The sequence below is a fragment of the Aethalodelphis obliquidens genome, unplaced genomic scaffold (genome assembly GCF_003676395.1).
Source record: "Aethalodelphis obliquidens isolate GAN/ISIS:26980383/991018 unplaced genomic scaffold, ASM367639v1 scaffold3, whole genome shotgun sequence".
Taxonomy (NCBI): domain Eukaryota; kingdom Metazoa; phylum Chordata; class Mammalia; order Artiodactyla; family Delphinidae; genus Aethalodelphis; species Aethalodelphis obliquidens.
Genome location: NW_020837947.1, coordinates 45,354,716 through 45,369,322, shown reverse-complemented (window position 1 = coordinate 45,369,322; position 14,607 = coordinate 45,354,716). Strand labels below are relative to the sequence as shown.

The 14,607-nt window shown below is 39.1% G+C and overlaps 1 long non-coding RNA gene across 1 annotated transcript in view; it reads right to left on the bottom strand.

The window, feature by feature from the left end:
- Window positions 1-14,607, bottom strand: part of LOC113610280 (uncharacterized) — a 336,551-nt gene that overhangs the window by 237,779 nt on the left and 84,165 nt on the right. The window lies entirely within an intron of this gene.

The window sequence follows — 14,607 nt, the reverse complement described above, 5'->3', positions numbered from 1 at the left end:
TGTGTGTGTGTGTGTGTGTGTGTGTGTGTGTGTGTGTGTGTGTGTGTATGTGTGTAGCCAGGCTCTGTGTCGTGTGGACCTGCTTCCATAGCCTGGTTCAGAACTACAGTTGACATTGTACTCAACACAGACACCTCCGTTCTATTAGGATTTGTCAAATCTGTCAGATTTTCTGTTACAGGTTAGTAAAACTAAGAGTTGGTGGTTGGTGGAGTCATGAGGAAGCCCAGAGAAAACCACAGAAAAGGCAGTACAACTCATAATGTAGACAGTGGAGTAGAGAGAAATTGTGGCTCATTGATTTAAGCTGAGTCACCCTGCTGTATAAACTACTAACAGAGCCAATAGTCAGTTACTTTCAAAAAATCATCAAATAGTTGAGTCGGGAGAGATATATTAAAATGTCAGTAATAATAGTTAACATCTAAATAACACTTACTGCAGGTCAGGTGTTGCTCTCTGTTCTCCACATGTGCCCTTCGATCTAACCTTCCCATAATTCCTATGGTGCGGGTTCTATTATCATCCTTATTTTAAAAATGGGGAAACACCTGAGCAAAGCTATTAAGTGATTTGATAAAGAGTCAAACCCAGAGGAGGGGTGGTTCCATGGCTATAATTTTGTTTTTTATAATAAATATATTTGGTCTTCATCCCCTTTGCTGGCACAGAGCTCCTAAAACTCTTGGAATTTCCTAAGTGATAAGAGAGATTGGAGGACCTTGATATTCATAACAAACCCCTTTCAACCACAGCTGAGTTTATGTTAATGAGGCAATTTTGAGATGCACCTAAGGATGGGGGCTGGTTGCCGGAGGAACCAATCATGTGATTAGAGGGTTGGAAGTTTTAGTCCCACCTCCCTGACCTCTGGGGAGGGGAGAAGAAAAAAGGGTTAGAGACTGAGTTCAATCACCAATGGCCCATGATTTAATCAATTGCACCTATGTAATGAAGCCTCTATAAAAACCTAAAAGCATGGGGTTCAGAGAGGTTTTGGGTTGGTGAACACATGGAGATTCTGGGAGGGTGGTACATCCAGAGAGAGCATGGAAGCTCTGCATCCCTTCTCACATACTTTGCCCTGTGCATCTCTTCCATCTGCCTATTCTTGAATTATATCCTTTTATAATAATCAGGTGACCTAGTAAGTAAAATGTTGCTCTGAGTTCTGAGCCACTCTAGCAAATTAATGGAACCCAAGGAAGGAGTTGTGGGAACCTCTCATCTACAGCTGAAACCTCATAACCTCAGATGGGATTCGAACCCAGCCAGAACTCAGACTGGGACTTGAACCCATAGACTGGGACTCAAAATCACTGTCCTTTAATTGAAATCGCACACCCGGTCTCAGGACTTGCTGAAGCTCAAATTCTTTATGTCTCAGAGCAGAAGGAATTCAGTGAGAGGAAAAGTGATAGGTAAGAAGTAGATTTATTGAGAGACATACACACTCCATAAACAGAGCATGGACCACATCAGAAGGCGGGAGGCCCTGGGAGATACACATTCCATAGACAGAATGTGGTCCGTTCAAAAGGTGGGAGCAGCCCTGAAATATTGCGTGATTAGTTTTTATGGGCTGGGTAATTTCATAGGCTAACGAGTGGGAGGATTATCCCAACTATTTCAGGGGAAGGGGTGGCAATTCCCAAGAATTGGGTCACCACCCAATTTTTGGCCTTTTATGGTCAGCCTTGGAACTGTCGTGGGTGTGTCGTTTAGCATATACACTAATGTATTACAATGAGCATATAATGAGGTTCAAGGTTTACTGGAAGTCAAATCTTCCACCATCCTGAGCCTAATTGGTTCTAACCAGGTTTTGTCATATCCTCCATGACTATGTCATTCTTCTGAAGGTTGTGCCCTACTCCCTTTCCTCCTGTTTCATAGTCAATGGGTCAGAATCACAGATGACAACCTGGACTTGCCATAGGAGTCTGAAGTGTGTGTGCTGGGACGGGAGCAGGGAGGGGGAATCTTGTAGGACTGAGCCCTTAACCTGTGGGATCTGATGCTATCTCTAACACCTGAATGCACATGAATGCCTGAACACCTGTGTCTCCATTTTTGCAATCTAAAGGAGTTTCTCTCATACAAAGTCTTTGTACATAACATATAAATGTACGTATGTGTATGCACGTATTGTGTATTTGTGTGTATGTCTATATAGAGAGAGACAGAATGTGTACATGTTTATATATATATAATTAATCTACTGCCCATTCCGGTATGGGTATAGCCCATACCCATTCCAGAGAGATAGTAAGATAAGTGGTTGCCAGGGATGGAGATGGGTGAGGGTGAGGAGTGACTACTAACATGTAAGGGGTTTCTTTTGGAGGTGATGAAAATGTTTTAAATTAGTGATGATGGCTGTGTAATGTTGTAAATATACTAATACAATACCATTAAATTGTATTCTCTAAAAGATGTGAATTTCATGTATCTAAATTATAGCCAAACAAAGCTGTTATTTTTTAAAAGTCATTCTACGCAATCATTTCTCCTGTAAATAACATTTCCTACCTCTGCACATCAGAAGTCATACAGGAGAAATGGAGAACATCTTGAGAGGTTATCTACTTGCCTGCAGGCAACCGACGGATCAATCCTGTCAACATTTAGAATAATGTCAAAGAAGATGTATCTTTCATCCTAATCCCTCTTTAATGAAATGTTCACAAGTATGTAGCCCATGATTTGAATAAAAGGAAATAAGTAATTCTAGTTAAAAGTTGATCTAAAATTCTGGGGACTTCCCCAGTGGTCCAGTGGCTAAGATTCCGAACTCCCAATGCAGGGGGACCAGGTTCGATCCCTGGTCAGGGAACTAGATCCCACAGGCATGCGGCAACTAAAGACCCCACATGCCGCAACTAAGATCCCATGTGAGACCGGGTGCAGCCTAAATAAATAAATATTAAAAAAAAAAACGATCCAAAATTCTCTCTACATTTATAGCATATATCTTCTGGTAGAAAAAAATATTTTTAATATATTTTATTATTATATATTTTAATATATATATATACTTTTTTCAGAGCTAAACAATGCTAATAAAGGAACATGGATAAATGTGTTGCAACTCTGATTCTACCTACATGTTGTAGGGCTACTAGCTGTGAACTCTAAAGTCATCTTATAATTTATCTTCAAAAAGAGAGGGCAAATGTTAACTCATGGTTCATTTCATCACCCCCCAAAATAACCTCTTTTTCTTCAGATGGAGGTATACAGCCAGGATTCACTGAGACCCACTTCTATTCATACTCATCCACAATGGCCAATAATACGTGCTTCTGTCTGTGGAGTGTTCCAAACCACTTCCCGTGTGGAGCTGCCCACTTTGAATGGATGTTTGCTCAAACAAACTCTTAAAATTTCTAACATGCCTCCATTTATCCTTTAGCAAAGTAAACCTCGCTAGCGTTCTGTGAGATATTAATGGGAGTTCCACAGAAGAAAACAAAACAAAACCTTCTCAGCATTAGCAATATTTCCTCTCAAATTACTCTAGAAGATGTATAAGAGAAATATCAAACACATAGGTATCCCTTTTTTGTGTGTGTGATAATTTCCCTTTAAAAAAAGTGCGGCAAGAATGTCAAACAGTCAAGTGAAATGATGTAACAGCCAAGATCATGTGATGTCAGGTCTGCCATTGCTACACAAGCTATACCTACCCAGCAGCTGGTGCCAAACTCTGTCTTCTATTATTATTACCATTCTATGTTAGGTATCTCATAATTTCAGCATGTATTTTTGATGTTACCCAACATCAATTGTATATTTGCATATAAATCAAATGCTGATAGCTTCTAATTGAAATTAATTTTTTCATGAGACCCTTTTATGATTTCTGTTAATCCAAGTCTATTTCTCATGAGCTCCAGTTGCCATCCCATCACTATGTTATACTTTTAAAAGTATTGTACTGACAAATGAATTTGGGAGATTCAGACCTAAACAGACAAGAATATTTGAGCTCAGAGAATCCAACAATTCTGGGTTTTAATCCAAACTCCATCAGTTATCACCTAGTGAAATGAGATAATCCAGTTAAGTGTAACCAGGTATACCTGTCATTCATCATATCCTAGGCACTCAAAGGAGCAGAGATAGAATGGAGAGCCCTGCCTTTAGGTCATCAGAGTCCAGAAGCAACATTCCTTTCTTGTAGCCAGATTCTGACAGCAAATAGAAATGACTATTTCCCAGAATCATAGAACTTCAGAACAGAAAGGATGATGGAGATCATTTAAGTCCCCCATTTAATAGCTGAAGATCAGAGAGAGTATTGTGTTGCATATTCAGGAAGCAGTGATAAAATTATGATTAGAACTTGGAATAGATTGTACCTCTGTCCCCAAATATTCATTTCCCTTTCATATGAAAAGATTAATTCATTCCATCCATTGCAATGTAACATGCAATGCCTCGTACAGAAGTATATACCTCTATCCCACTGACATTGGGCTTGGTCATGTGCTTTGGCCACTGGCATGTGAAGGGACATTGCTTGCATATGCTGTGGCCAAGCAGAAGCTTTAACAGTCATCATGTGGGTTTGCCAGCTCCCTATTCTTTTCCCTCTGCCACAGACTCACATGTCCTGGAGGAGGCAGCTCCTTCAGGCTGGAAGGAAGAGGACACTGGAAGCAGACAAGCATGTGATCCATCTTCTCACATGTCAAGAATGTGAAAACTTTATTTTCTGTTGTTGTAAGCCCCTGAAATTGTACAGTTATTCATCCCTAGAGCAAAGCTGAATAATTTAGAACACAGAACCAAAAAGGATAAGTGATTTGCTCAAGTTTACACAACTAGGCAACTAAATAGCAGAACCAGAATTAAATCTCGGTTCTTTTAACATGCAGTCCAGTGTTCTCTCCACATTTCAGAACTCCTGAAATGCTCAATATAAACATCTACACAGAACATTTTACTGAGATATTTAGAACATCTGCAAAAGCAATTTACTCCAAGACTACAGCTTTGTCCAATTAATCATTCCTTATATGCTGAGGGCAACTAACAGGCTACTAACTAATCCATGAAACTCACACTCATTGTGGTCATTAGTGACCATACCAACCAGGAGCCATTCCCCCTGATGTGAACTGGGTGGTGTGGAGTTGCAGACTGAGTGAGGTTTGCCCTTTTTCATCTGTTGTCGTTGGCCTGGTCATCTTCAAGTGCCTGTTATCTGGGGTGAGATACAGGATTCTAGCAACAGCTCTGTTGTATAGTCTTATCTTTGGAACATATGGACTCTTTCACACTTGGTTTCCCTAAGTAGGCCTTTAAAAGTGATGGCAAATTCTGTCAACAAGTCACACCTGTTTTTTGCCCTCTCCAGTAAAAATCTGTCCAGGAGCTTCAAGAAGCTCTTTCTACTACAGGGGCACTTTGTCCCCTGTGCCATTTGCTCCTATAGCCATTTCCCTCAGAAGTACTGTCAAAATGTATGTCTTCAGTAAGCCCTCCCAGTTAGAATCAGAACCTTTTATCTAATGATTATGCTCTTTTTTTGGACCTTTATACCCCATTTGAACTATATGATATAGATGTTCTAGATCTAATTCAATGTTCTGTATTCACTTTTGGGTGATCTTGATCTTAGTCTAATAGTCATATTAGACTATTGGAATTTGAATGTGGAGCTCAAACTAAGTAATTTATTGTGTTTAGTGCTATAGACCTTTAAAGGCATTCATTATATTCTGAATAATTATATAATATGATTAATTAGGCTTGTCTTATGAGGGGTTACTCCTCTTTGTTAATTCAAAGTTGGAATCTTGAGTTTGGAAAAGTTGGAAGTTATACAGATTATATGCAGGAAAAGGGATTTTTGGTTGAGTAATCATTGTAGACAACCAATCTGAGCCATTATTTAGTAAATAGATTCAGTTTTTATTCCAAACTATAGGAAGGTTTTATCTTAGTTTTCCTGATTATGTCAAAGGATAATTTATTGATCTATATCTGACACTATACACCAAGATAAATTCCAAAGGGATCAGAGATTTAAATATGAAAAATTAAACCGCAGAAGAATATATATATTTTTTTTTTGCGGTACGCGGGCCTCTCCCGTTGCGGAGTACAGGCTCCGGACACGCAGGCTCAGCAGCCATGGCTCACGGGCCCAGCCGCTCCGCGGCATGTGGGATCTTCCCGGACCGGGGCGCGAACCTGCGTCCCCTGCATTGGCAGGCGGACTCCCAACCACTGCGCCACCAGGGAAGCCCAGAAGAATATTTTTAACTTTGGAGTGTGGAAGGCTTTTAAAATATGGCTCAAAATTTAGAGACCATAAGAGAAGCTGATAAATTCAACAACATTTAAAAGAAATTCTGAAACATAGACACACACATATGCAAGCCAGTCATTTAACAAACTGGCAAAAAAATTTTTCAAGTTAAATTGAAAAATAATTTTTCTAATATATAAAGAGCTCCTAAAAATCAATAATAAAAAGGCAACCCCCAAAATGGGCAAATTATATGAACAGTGTGTTCAAAAAGTAGAACTATAAATTACTCTTAAACATATGAATAGATACTGACCTCACTCATTATGAGAGATACAAATTAAAATTACACTCAGATATTATTTTTCATCTAGGAGACTGGCAAAAATTCAATGACTTGAAAATATACCTATAGGAGTGAAAATTTAGACAAAAATCTCTATGATGACAATTGTCAATATTAACAAATTAATAAACGCACAGAGAAAATTTTCCAGTAATATTATTTTTGAAAATTTACTTGACTAATATACTTGCCAATTTGCAAAATGACATTTGTACAAATTTATTCATTGAATAATTGTTTATAATACTAAAATAATGGAAACAACCTAAATGTATACCAATAGAAGACTTTATATTAATTGTGGTACATCCTTACAAACAAATACTCTGTCGCAATAAAAGAGAATGAGAAAACTCCTTATGCACAATATGAGAAGATTGCTGAGCAATATTGTTTAATGAAAAAAAAATAGGGGGACTTCTCTGGTGGCACAGTGGTTAAGAATCCACCTGCCAATGCAGTGGTTCGAGCCCTGGTCTGGGAAGATCCCACATGCCGCGGAGCAACTAAGCCCGTGCGCCACAACTACTGAGCCTGTGCTCTAGAGCCCGTGAGCCACAACTACTGAAGCCTGCGTGCCTAGAGCCCATGCTCTGCAACAAGAGAAGCCACCACAATGAGAGGCCCACACACCGCAATGAAGACCCAACACAGCCAAAAATAAATAAATTAAATAAATACATTTATAAAAAAAAAGAAAGAAAGAAACTACTACTTAAAAAAAAAAAATAGGGATGGGGGGCAGGAAGACAAGGATAAAGATAGGAAACAGCTCCAAATAGTTTTTATTCCTTTCAGTTTTCGAACCATGGAAGAGTGTCACCTATTTAAAGGGTCAGTGAATTAGAGTTAAGAAAGCAAATTAGATGAGTTAGTTTTCAAAGTCTAGTTGGCATTAATAAGTAGAGCCTTAGATATTTTTCTTCTTTTTTTCTTCTTAAAACTCACTCTAAGGAAATATTGTGGGCTGAATTGAATTGCATCTTACAATGCTGCTAGGCAAAATCCCAAAAAGCATGTTCTAACACATTTTATATATATGGGGCCTGAACACTATTTCCTGGTACCCTCTTAAGAGTAACTATATGAGAAGAATTTCAGGATATAGCAATTTATATTTTGGTATTCTAATACATTTCCCACAGTGTCTGAAGAAATAATGGCATTTTGCATTTTTGGTGAGGGGGAAGCTGTATTGGCTAGAAAATCTATTTCCAACCACAGGGTTTCACACTTGATGGCTGTATAGGAGGAGGACTGTGCTGTGTTTCTTTGGAAATTATTGTGGATCCATGACATAATATATTTTAAATACTAGGGGTGGAGATTATTTTCTAGTCAGATCATTATCCAGGTACCTCATAGAAGAAACTATTTGGTGAAAAAGAAAAACTAAGGGGGACCTGGCAATAAGTAGAATGCATACATGCATACAACAAATAGATAAGTCCTACGTATTGAATTTCTATGGAGTGCAAGGCAGAATTACAGGCACAAAGAGATATAGAAATTAATAGAATATGATTCCTACCAAAAAGAACTTAAATTTAATACAGCAAATAAGTTATGTAGACAATTCATCAAAATACAAAGTAGAATGTAGTAAGCTGTTAAGGAACAGATTTGCAGAGCACAGAGAAATCTCTTCCCCCTGGATAGCTGCACTGTCAAAAAAAAAAAGAATTGCAAAGTAAAAATTTACAAGTATTCCTTCAGCATTGTGTAAGGAAGAGGGACCTTCTGAGGACTTCAAGTGACTTCCAGTCACTTATGAAGACAGGACAATTTCCCTGGCTCTACAACTGCCTGGACAAAATAGCACCCAAGATTGCCCAGCTGCCTTCATTATGTGGTGATTGTTTTCACCACCAGAAATCTTCCGGTTACTGACCTAGGATGTCTTGAGACCCAGGAATCCTTTTTTGGAATCCCAGACCAATTCCAAAAACGAACTATCTATCTCCATTTCACAGTACAAATTACTAAGTCTCTATGAACAGGTCTGCCATGAGTAGACCAGCATGAGAAAGGGAGTCGCCTCAAAGCCCTGCCGACTTTCTATCAACAGAAAACCTCACATTTCAGAGCCTGGGAAGATGAGCTCCAGGAATAATACCTGCTGGGACCTCAGGGAAGTGCCAGCACCAGGAGCAGCTCCGCCAGAAACAAACAGGAGGCCACGCCCAGCCCCATCCTCTATGACGTCTTTTCAAATGACAGTAAATTTCAGTACTTTGGAAAATAAAATTCAGTGAGCCAATAAATAGGAAAACAGGAAACTACTTTCTGAGGCAAATGCATGTTTTTACAACAGTGTGAACAAGGCAGTTATACCAAGTACCAGGGCAGGCCATCTAAAATATTTGCCAGGGGCTTCCCTGGTGGCGCAGTGGTTGAGAGTCCGCCTGCCGATGCAGGGGACGCGGGTTCGTGCCCCCGTCCGGGAGGATCCCACATGCCGCGGAGCGGCTGGGCCCGTGAGCCATGGCTGCTGAGCCTGCGCGTCTGAAGCCTGTGCTCTGCAACGGGAGAGGCCACAACAGTGAGAGGCCCGTGTACCGCAAAAAAAATAAAATAAAATAAAATATTTGCCAGGAGAAGACTGTCCAACTTAAAAACACGGTTCAGCGAAGCTCCATTTTTTAATCTCAACATTAAACATTGATGAACTAGCTTTGGGTTGTTTTTTGTGTGTTATTATTTTTTTAATTGGAGCATATAAGCTTATGTATAAATATAGCTTAAGCAGCCGTTTCACAAATTTCTATAACCATAAAACACCTCTAAAATTGTTATATGGTGGATTAGAAATTTACAAAGAAATGAGTTCTTGGATTAAAGTGGATAGCAAAAAAAAAGTCTGATCTAATTTCTGAAGTAAAATACATAACATTATGCTAAAGGCGATCTAACTTCATACAAGAGAGGCATTCATGCGGGTACTTCTGACATTCATTTCTTAGCACTGGTCTTCCTGTCTTTGAACATGTCTGGAGGACACTGCGGTGATAGCTGAAGTTCTTGTGCAGAGTCTCCTCCAGAGAACTCATCCTCCTTTCCCTCCCCTTTGCCCTTTTCTCCCTGCCATCCCTCTGCACATCCTCTCTCTCTCCATTCACACTGTTCTTCCTGTGTCAGCATCATGAAACCTCAAACCAAACTTTAAATTTTTAAGCAATATTTTCATTATTAGGTCCTTGATTATACACCCTGCTCAGAGTTACATTTTCGTTAAAGAGTACAGGTTACTAAAGTTCAACATGTGTTTGGCATTATTTTAAAAGGCGTTGCTCTCTGGTAAGCTACAAGGAGAATTTAAGACTGCAAACCTGCAAGCTAGCAGCCCAAGCATCTACTCCATGGATTCGTTGCTTCCTTGCAATAGAAGCCTTCACTTTCTTTCCTTCTGCTTTTGGTTACATCAGCTTAAAATAGGAAAGGACCCAACAGCAAACTTCAGTTATGAACTGAGGACTTGTGCAAGATGTGGTCTCTGCCCTCCAATGAGGCAGACGACATCAAAATGCCTTCAGCCTACAAAGATTCGAGGAGATCCTAGAGCAGCGCGGGGAGGATTCTAAACCCTAAGAACGTGTGGTGGAAGAAAAGTTTGATACCAAGTCTAATGTGAAACAGGGAAGCAGTTTTCATTCTGGCCCTGGTATATTCTCTCTTCCTCCCCACCCCCCTTTTTAAAAAATATTTTTTAAAATTTCTAATTGTGCTGCCCTGGTATATTCTCTTCCTTTAGCCAGAGACAAATCATTAAATGACTTACAATTCTCTCTCTTTCTCCTTCTTTCTCTCTTTCTCCCTCATCCTCTTCCTCTTTCTATTTTAATAATACTTAGCTACCTCAAAGTGTTGCTGGAAGGATTCTTAAGTATGTTAAGTGCTTTGAAGATAAAAAGCAATATATAAATGCTTAAGTACTACTATAAAAGTTCAAGTAAATGAGCTCAGAGCATGTGATTTAAATGGAATGCACGTGAATATACAATCCACAGACAGCCAAACAACTAAAGAAGCTTCAGCTAAGACTAGTAACCCACATGACAATAAGCCTTAAATATCACGGAATGTTTTCAGAGCTGAAAGGCTCTCAGAGATCATACAGTGCAAGGCCTTCCTTTTACAGGCTGAGAAAAGGGAAGTCACAAACGACCCGTCCAAGGCACATGGAGGGATAGGGACAGACATGAAGAAACCAAGCCTCCTTAGTGCCCACCAGTGCTTCTTATACTGCTCCAGCTAACTACCAAATGTCAAATATAGGGAAGAAAATAGCATGTGCAGTTGAAATGTTGGTATTTGTTACCACACATCTGGATATTGCTAAATATACTGATTTAAGATTAAATTCTCTTTTGTTGAGAATAAGTGTTCTTCTATAGATATATCTTGACCCTTATTTGTATATTTGAAGCTGTTTTCCCATTAGAAGGCTAGTTACAAGGATCTATAACTATACTCACATTCTAGTGACCCTCCGAAAATTGGTAAACGTAGTGAGAAAGGAAGTGAGAATATTTTCAGCTGACACCAAGCACGACAACCGGAGCAGTTGGTGAGAAAGAGTAAATAACCATTGACACGATCCCTAAACTGACAGATATTCTTCAGCAAACTTTTCAAATGAGACTCTCCATGCTACTTTGGAATTATATCTTTTTCAATGAAATATACCAGAGTATCTATTAACAGGGTAATGATACCCAGCACCATTTGGAACGTCGCATAACCAGAGCGCTCTGGCTCCGGATGCTGGTAAGGTATTCATCTTATTACCAACCCAGTAGATCTGTTCTGGTTTAATGAGGCTGCCTTAAATTCTCTTCAAGTAAATTGGGGCCCTCCAACTTTTAGTGGGCATGAGAATCACATGGAGGGGCTTGTTAAAACAGATTTCTGGCTCCATTCCCGGAGTTTCTGACTAAGTAAGTTTGGGGCGGGTCATATGAAATTAGCCCATTTGGGATGGGCAAGTCTCATTTGTATTTCTACAAGTTCCCAGAAGATGCTAATACAACTTAGGACCTCACTTGGAGAACCAGTGGGTTAAAGGAAAGCCATGCAAATAGCAGTCAGTAATTTGTCTGGCTCTGCTTCAATTAGTTGCCTGGGTAGAAACCTACTCAGAATGCAAAGAGGAGTTGGTAATTAACCAGGAAAAAATTAATTCCTGAAGACAAGTTTTCAAATTAGCAAAGCCAAATCTGGCCCAAATCGATTCTGTTTGACTCACATAGTGTTATTTATTTTAATTGAATTTGTTGTCAACATTTAAAATTCATAACATTTTGTATAAAAATTCGCCCTAGCTTCTCTCAATAAATCAACTATCTGACAGCACAGGGCCACGTGCTCCCGTTAGACAGGGCGCCACGTCAGGGGACCACACTCTCCACCTGACTTGCTTCATTTGCTCAGACTGCCTCCTGCTTTTGATTTTGTGTTACTGTGTAGATAATGAATCTAAACATTTCAAGCCTCTAAATCATTTCTTCAGTTTAGTTATCTACTGTACACACAGTTTTATTAAATAAACCAGGCATGTCACCCTCGTTTCATTTTATTGTATTCTGTTTGAAAGCAGTCTATGCATATACGGAAGAGCCAAATAGAATCTCACATCATTAGCCAGTATCCCTAGGATTGGCCGGGCAATTTTCCTTTTTTACTTTACTTCAGAATAGCTAAATATTATCTTATCTAAGTTTCAAAGGAATTCAGAAGTAAGAAAAAGCTCAGGAATGATATAAGATTTGCTATATAGAATTGATACTCTCAAATGTATATTTTGTTAAATAGTAAAATATATTTCATTTTCTGTATCTTACTTTTTAAAATACCTTTTTCTTTTTTTGCAATACGTGGGCCTCTCACTGTTGTGGCCTCTCCCGTTGTGGAGCACAGGCTCCAGACGCACAGGCTCAGCGGCCATGGCTCACGGGCCCAGCCGCTCTGTGGCGTGTGGGATCTTCCCTGACCAACCGGGGCATGAACCTGTGTCCCCTGCATTGGCAGGCGGACTCTCAACCACTGCGCCACCAGAGAAGCCCTAAAATACCTTTTATATGTATGTGCTGTTTGATTTTATCTTACTACTCAAACTTTACTTTTCACCCTAATTTCCTTACCTTTTTTTTAATTTAAAAATTTAACCTATTATGTGTACTTTTAGAGAATCATTCAAATCCATTTTGGAATAAAAATAATACTAAAGTAAATATTCACATTATTCTTCACAAACTTATAATGAGTTTTGGGGAGAAGTGTTCAAGTTCTACTTTAGTTTGCTGTGGTCCCACGACCAGCCTCACCTGGGAACTTACTAGAAATGCAAATTATTGGATCCCACCCCAGACCCATCAAACCAGAAACCGCAGGAATGGAGCCCAGCAATCTGGATTTTACCAAGTTCCCTGGGTAATTTAGATGCACAATAAAGTTTGAGAACCACTACTTCTTTAAACCATCAAATGGGTATGGAAAATAATTGTGCCTGTGCGAATAGTAAAATATAAAGCCAAAAGATTTGTGAAGGTGATTTCTGAATCAGTTAAAAGTATGGTTTTTGGTCAATGTTGTTCTCTATTTGGTAGTACTCATCAGATAGAGATTTTTCTTTCTCATCCTTCTGAAAGAGTTTTCTGTTTTAGAATTTGCTTTCATAACTAACTTTGAGAACTATAAGGCATATTTTACCTGAGACAGGTATATGAGACCACAGTGCCACTGGAAAGGGCAAGAAGATTAACTTACACTGTCATTTTGCCTTATCTCTTTTTGATATTCTTAAAAATCAAATGTCTGTGGATCATTTGGACAATGGAACTGAAGTATTCTCCATCTTTTTTATACTTATCATCATCAGAATGATAATATCCAGGATGAATCCGATGATTCTCAACCATGGATGCTTTCAAATCACAAGGGGGCTTTTAGAAAATGTCCTGGCCTCAGCTCCAACCCCAAAGATCCCGACTTGGTTGGCCTTATATGGGACCAGGGCCACTGGTACACTTTTAAGAGCTCCCTAGGTGATTCTCCTGCAAAGCTGGGGCTGAGAAGCCCTGTTTGCATCCTTCTTCAGTGTTGGCAGTGACCTAAAAACCACATCTCTGATCTCAGCCCTTCTCTCCCAGTGGAACATGAAGCTACCTCTCTTCACATGAGCTTGAATAACTATCAATTGAAATGGCCTAAACACAAAGTCACTCTGTTTGTATCAAGCAAAGATAAAAATATGCGCAAATAATTCAGGTTTCCAAACACTTTCTACCAGATAATTAAAGCCAAAGTACTTCTTTGACTTGAAAATTTGGATAATTGGCTTCTCTCTCCACCTTGCTCTGGGGTGTAGACAAAGTCCACAGCAAAAGTAGTGGATTCTGCTGCTTGCTTGACCTCAAGCAAGGTGTAATCAATTCTCAATTTTACTCTGTGGGTGGAGTATTGATACAACCAAATCCAAAAGCCTTCAGTCTTTTGTGGGATGAATTGTCACTTCTGAAAACATTAGATTTGAATCAGAATTCAGAGACAAAATGTTAATTTCTTCTCTCCATCCCCCTCAAAACTATTTATTTATTTATTTATTTATGCAACTTCTGGTGTTTTTGTGACAATACTCTCTTCCCACTATTTCCTCATGGATCTTTGTTTTTTGACCTTCTGATATGAAAACAGCCATTACAGCCATGTTTTTTGGCTCTTTTTTTTCTTTGATTTAGGGAAGTGGCAAGAATGTGTGGAACAATCACAGAAGTTAACGTTTCCTCTTATAAACAAATGGAAAGGGCAACTCACCAAAGTTTCTCACTGACTTCAGGGACCTTTTCTTTAAAAAGAATGAGAAGAAAATGTAGAAAATCTTTAACTGTATGATATCCACAAAGACCATGACATTAGGGAAGATCCAACATTTATTCTCAAAGTTTCAGCAAAATTGTTCCATTGTGTTTAGCAGCATGAAGATCTGAGATGGAATTTTAGT